We start from the raw sequence: 6356 nt of genomic DNA on the forward strand, positions 1-6356 counted from the left end.
CTTAAAGATAAGATAAGATAAGATAACTATCTTATCTCCAGAAATGTCACTCCACCCTACTATAAATACACTGGAGCACCCAGGTATAACTCATACTCTGATTCTATGAAAAACCTGCTTAATACCCTTACTAACTTAAGCATCGGAGTCCCTTGTAGGTACCCCCACCCTCCGGCGACGAAGGATCAGCTTCACCAACGAGTCCAACGAATCGGACATGGCGGCTTCGGCCACCACCCACAAGTCGGACACATTAGCATCGACCAGCACAGAAGATCTCATCCGAGATCGACCTACAGTTTCAGTTAACCCTCGAAACATTGGCGCTGTTGCCGGGGATCCTGGAAGTCATCCCATCACCATGGCGGACAACCTTGACAATGACCACGACTCTGATCTAGAAGACAGAATACCGCACAAAAACGCGGATACTAAACCAAAAGATACTCCTCAACCTAACAAAGACAAGAATTCACCAAACACGGGAGCCATAGAGGCACTTCAGGATCGACTAAAATAACTCGAAAAAGAGGTCGAGTATTGATGAGCGGATAATTTATACGCTTTTTGGCATTGTTTTTACATAGTTTTTAGTATGATTTAGTTAGTTTTTAGTATATTTTTATTAGTTTTTAATTAAATTCACATTTCTGGACTTTACTATGAGTTTGTGTGTTTTTCTGTAATTTCAAGTAATTTCTGGCTGAAATTGAGGGACCTGAGCAAAAATCTGATTCAGGCTGAAAAAGGACTACAGATTCTGTTGGATTCTGACCTTCCTGCACTCAAAATGGATTTTCTGGAGCTACAAAACTCCAAATGGCACGCTCTCAATTGCGTTGGAAAGTAGACATCCAGGGCTTTCCAGCAATATATAATAATTCATACTTTGCTCGAGTTTAGATGACACAAACTGGCGTTGAACGCCAGTTCCATGCTGCATTCTGGAGTTAAACGCTAGAAACAGGTTGCAAAGTGGAGTTAAACACCAGAAACAGGTTACAAACTGGCGTTCAACTCCAAGAGAAGCCTCTACACGTGTAAAGCTCAATGCTCAGCCTAAGCACACACCAAGTGGGTCCCGGAAGTGGATTTCTGCATCATTTACTCATTTCTGTAAATCCTAGTAACTAGTTTAGCATAAATAGGACTTTTTACTATTGTATTTACATCTTTGGAACATCTTTTGTACATCTTTGGATTATCTTTTGATCCTTTGATCTCGTTTAGGGGGCTGGCCATTCGGCCATGCCTGGACCTTATCACTTATGTATTTTCAACGGTAGAGTTTCTACACTCCATAGATTAAGGTGTGGAGCTCTGCTGTTCCTCATGAATTAATACAAAGTACTACTATTTTTCTATTCAATTCAAGCTTATTCCTTCTCTAAGATATCCATTCGCTCCCAAGAACATGATGAATGTGATGATTATGTGACGCTCATCATCATTCTCACCTATGAACGCGTGCCTGACAAACACTTCCGTTCTACATGCAAACAGGCTAGAATGAGTATCTCTTAGATATCTAATACAGAGGACCGAGTCCGAGATATTAGAGTCTTCGTGGTATAAGTTAGAACCCATGAATGGCCATTCTTGAGATCCAAAAAGTCTAAACCTTGTCTGTGGTATTCCGAATAGGATCTGGGAAGGGATGGCTGTGACGAGCTTCAAACTCGCGAGTGCTGGGCGTAGTGACAGACGCAAAAGGATAGTAAATCCTATTCTAGTATGATCGAGAACCGACAGATGATTAGCCATGCAGTGACAGCGCATTGGACCATTTTCACAGAGAGGATGGGATGTAGCCATTGACAACGGTGATGCCCTACATAAAGCTTGCCATGGAAAGGAGTAGGAATGATTGGATGAAGACAGCAGGAAAGCAGAGGTTCAGAGGAACGAAAGGCATCTCTATACGCTTATCTGAAATTCTCACCAATGAATTACATAGGTATCTCTATCCTAGTTTATATTTCAATTATGTTTTAATTATCAAATCTCCATAACTATCTGAATCCGCCTGACTGAGATTTACAAGGTGACCATAGCTTGCTTCAAGCCGACAATCTCCGTGGGATCGACCCTTACTCACGTAAGGTTTATTACTTGGACGACCTAGTGCACTTGCTGGTTAGTTGTGCGAAGTTGTGATAAAGAGTTGAGATTACAATTGTGCGTACCAAGTTGTTGGCACCATTGATGATCACAATTTCGTGCACCAAGTTTTTGGCGCCGTTGCCGGGGATTGTTCGAGTTTGGTCAACTGACGGTTCATCTTGTTGCTCAGATTAGGTAATTTTATTTTTAAGCTTTTTTTTTCTTATTTTCGAAAAATACAAAAAAATATTTCTTCTTTTTCGTTTTTCCAAAATAATTTTCGAAAAAATCCAAACAATTTATAAAATCATAAAATCAAAAATATTTTTGTGTTTCTTGTTTGAGTCTAGAGTCAAGTTTTAAGTTTGGTGTCAATTGCATCTTTTTAATTTTTCAAAAATTTCATGCATTGCATTCTTCATGATCTTCAAGTCGTTCTTGGCCAGTCTTCTTGTTTGATCTTCATATTTTCTTGTTTTGTGTCTTTTCTTGTTTTTCATATGCATTCTTGAATTCTTAGTGTCTAAAAATTAAAAATTTCTAAGTTTGGTATCTTGCATGTTTTCTTTTATTGAAAATTTTTCAAAAATACATACTTGATGTTCATCATGATCTTCAAAGTGTTCTTGGTGTTCATCTTTGCGTTCAAAGTGTTCTTGCATATTTTTCTTGTTTTGATTCATAATTTTCATGTTTTGAGTCTTTTTATTGTTTTTCTCTTTCTTCATTCAAAATTCAAAAAATCAAAAATATCTTTCCCTTTTTCCTCTCATCAAATTCGAAAATTTGAGTTGACTTTTTCAAAAATTTTTAAAATCTTGTTATTTCTTATGAGTCAAATCAAATTTTTTATTTAAAAATTCTATCTTTTTTTAAATCTTTTTCAAAAATCAAATCTTTTTCAATTTCCTTTTAATATTTTCGAATTCCTTTTTAAAAATTTTCGAAATCTTTTTCATTTTTCTTTTAATATTTTCGAAAATATTCAAATTAATTTTCAAAATCTTTTTCTTATTTTATTTTATAATTTTCGAAATTACTACTAGCATTTAATGTTTTGATTCAAAAATGTTAAGTTTGTTACTTGCCTAGTAAGAAAAGTTCAATCTTTAAATTTTAAAATCATATCTTTTTAGTTTCTTGTTAGTCAAGTAATCAACTTTAATTTTCAAAATTAAATCTTTTTAATTTATCTTTCAAATTTTTTTTCAAAATAAAGTTCAATCATATCTTTTCAATCATATCTTTTTCAAACAAATCTCTTTCAATCATATCTTTTTAAAATTTGATTTTCAAAATCCTTTTCTTATTTAATTTCATAATTTCAAAATCTTCACTAACTTCTTTTCTAACTTCTTATCTTATCAAATTTGATTCTTTTTCAATTAACTACTTGACTTTTTGTTTGATTTTAAAAGTTTACTATTTCAATCATATCTTTTTCAAAATACCTAACTAATTCTATCTCTAATTTTCGAAAATCACCTTCATATTTTTCAAAATTCCTTTTTAAATTAACTAATTGTTTTACATTTAATTTAATTTGATTTAATTGTTCCTTTCTTAATTTTCGAATTTTTAATTTTAATTCTAATTTAAAAACTTTTATTTTATTTTATCTAATTTTCGAAAATTCTTCTCTTCCTCACCTCCTTCTATTTATTTATTCATCTACTAACACTTTTCCTCCACCCAAAAATTCGAACCCCATCCCCCTCTCTGTGTTCGAATTTTACCTCTTCTCCTTCTTACATTCTTCTCTTCTTATACTTGCATAAGGAATCTCTATACTGTGACATAGATGATTCCATATTTTCTGTTCTCTTCTTTTTCATATGAGCAGGAACAAGGACAAGAACATTCTTGTTGAAGCTAATCCTGAACCTGAAAGGACTCTAAAAAGGAAGTTAAGGGAAGCTAAAGCACAACTCTCTGGAGAAAATCTGACAGAAATTTTCGAAAAAGAAGGAGACATGGCCGAAAATAATAACAATGCAAGGAAGATGCTTGGTAACTTTACTGCACCTAATTCCAATTTACATGGAAGAAGAATCTCAATCCCTGCTATTGGAGCAAACAATTTTGAGCTGAAAGCTCAACTAGTTTCTCTGATGCAACAGAACTGCAAGTTTCATGGACTTCCATCTGAAGATCCTTTTCAGTTCTTAACTGAATTCTTGCAGATCTGTGATACTGTTAAGACCAATGGAGTTGATCCCGAGGTCTACAAGCTTATGCTTTTCCCATTTGCTGTAAGAGACAGAGCTAGAGTATGGTTGGACTCTCAACCTAAAGATAGCCTGAAATCTTGGGATAAGCTGGTCACGGCTTTCTTAGCCAAGTTCTTTCCTCCTCAAAAGCTTAGTAAGCTTAGAGTGAATGTTCAAACCTTCAGACAGAAAGAAGGAGAATCTCTCTATGAAGCTTGGGAGAGATACAAGGAACTAACCAAAAAGTGTCCTTCTGACATGCTTTCAGAATGGACCATCCTGGATATATTTTATGATGGTCTTTCTGAATTATCTAAAATGTCATTGGACCATTCTGCAGGTGGATCCATTCACCTAAAGAAAACGCCTGCAGAAGCTCAAGAACTCATTGACATGGTTACAAATAACCAGTTCATGTACACTTCTGAAAGGAATTCTGTGAATAATGGGACGCCTATGAGGAAGGGAGTTCTTAAAATTGATACTCTGAATGCCATATTGGCTTAGAACAAAATATTGACTCAGCAAGTCAATATGATCTCTCAGAGTCTGAATGGATTGAAAGAATCATCCAATAGTACTAAAGAGGCCTCTTCTGAAGAAGAAGCTTATGATCTTGAGAACCCTGCAATAGCAGAGGTGAATTACATGGGTGAACCCTATGGAAACACCTATAATCTCTCATGGAAAAATCATCCAAATTTCTCATGGAAGGATCAATAAAAGCCTCAACAAGGCTTTAATAATGGTGGAAAAAACAGGTTTAGCAATAGCAAATATTTTCCATCATCCACTCAGCAAAAGACAGAGAGTTCTGAGTAGAATCTATCTAGCTTAGCAAACATAGTCTCTGATCTATCTAAGGCCACTTTAAGTTTTATGAATGAAACAAGGTCCTCCATTAGGAATTTGGAGGCACAAGTGGTCCAGCTGAGTAAAAGAGTCACTGAAACCCCTCCTAGTACTCTCCCAAGCAATACAGAAGAAAATCCAAAGGGAGAGTGCAAAGCCATTGAGTTGACCATCATGGCCGAACCTACAAGGGAGGGAGAGGACATGAATCCCAGTGAGGAAGACCTCCTGGGACGTCCAGTGATCAATAAGGAGTTTCCCTCTGAGGAACCAAAGGAATCTGAGGCTCATCTAGAGACCATAGAGATTCCATTGAACCTCCTTATGCCATTCATGAGCTCTGATGAGTATTCTTCTTCTGAAGAGAATGAATATGTTACTGAAGAAAAAGTTGCCAAGTACCTTGGTGCAATCATGAAGCTAAATGCCAAATTATTTGGTAATGAGACTTGGGAAGATGAACCTCCCTTGCTCATCAATGAACTGAGTAATTTGGATCAACTGACATTGCCTCAGAAGAAACAGGATCCTGGAAAGTTCTTAATACCTTGTACCATAGGCATCATGACTTTTGAAAAGGCTCTATGTGACCTTGGGTCAGGGATAAACCTCATGCCACTCTCTGTAATGGAGAAACTGGGAATCTTTGAGGTGCAAGCTGCCAGAATCTCACTAGAGATGGCAGACAACTCAAGAAAACAGGCTTATGAACAAGTAGAGGACGTGCTAGTAAAGGTTGAAGGCCTTTACATCCCTGCTGATTTCATAATCCTAGATACTGGGAAGGATGAGGATGAATCCATCATCCTTGGAAGACCCTTCCTAGCCACAGCAAGAGCTGTGATTGATGTGGACAGAGGAGAATTGGTCCTTCAACTGAATGAGGACTACCTTGTATTTAAAACTCAAGGATCTCCTTCTGTAACCATGGAGAGGAAGCATGAAGAGCTTCTCTCACTGCAGAGTCAACCAAAGCCCCCACAGTCAAACTCTAAGTTTGGTGTTGGGAGGTCCTAACCTTGCTCTGATTATCTGTGAGGCTCTATGAGAGCTCACTGTCAAGCTATTGACATTAAAGAAGCGCTTGTTGGGAGGCAACCCAATGTTATCTAATTATATTTATTTATTTTCTATTGTTATTTTATGTTTTCTTTAGGTTGATGATCATGTGAAGTCACAAAAACTACTGAA

At 36.4% G+C, this 6356-nt stretch overlaps 1 non-coding gene across 1 annotated transcript; it reads right to left on the reverse strand.

The window, feature by feature from the left end:
• Positions 1-4469: 4469 nt before the first annotated feature.
• LOC148562797 (small nucleolar RNA R71) lies at positions 4470-4577 on the reverse strand. The gene has a single exon (XR_015887466.1). It is a non-coding gene; the product is annotated as a small nucleolar RNA R71 (small nucleolar RNA).
• Positions 4578-6356: the final 1779 nt, after the last annotated feature.

The sequence above is a fragment of the Arachis ipaensis genome, chromosome B6 (assembly GCF_059453495.1).
Source record: "Arachis ipaensis isolate K30076 ecotype BB chromosome B6, ASM5945349v1, whole genome shotgun sequence".
In the NCBI taxonomy this organism is placed as follows: domain Eukaryota; kingdom Viridiplantae; phylum Streptophyta; class Magnoliopsida; order Fabales; family Fabaceae; genus Arachis; species Arachis ipaensis.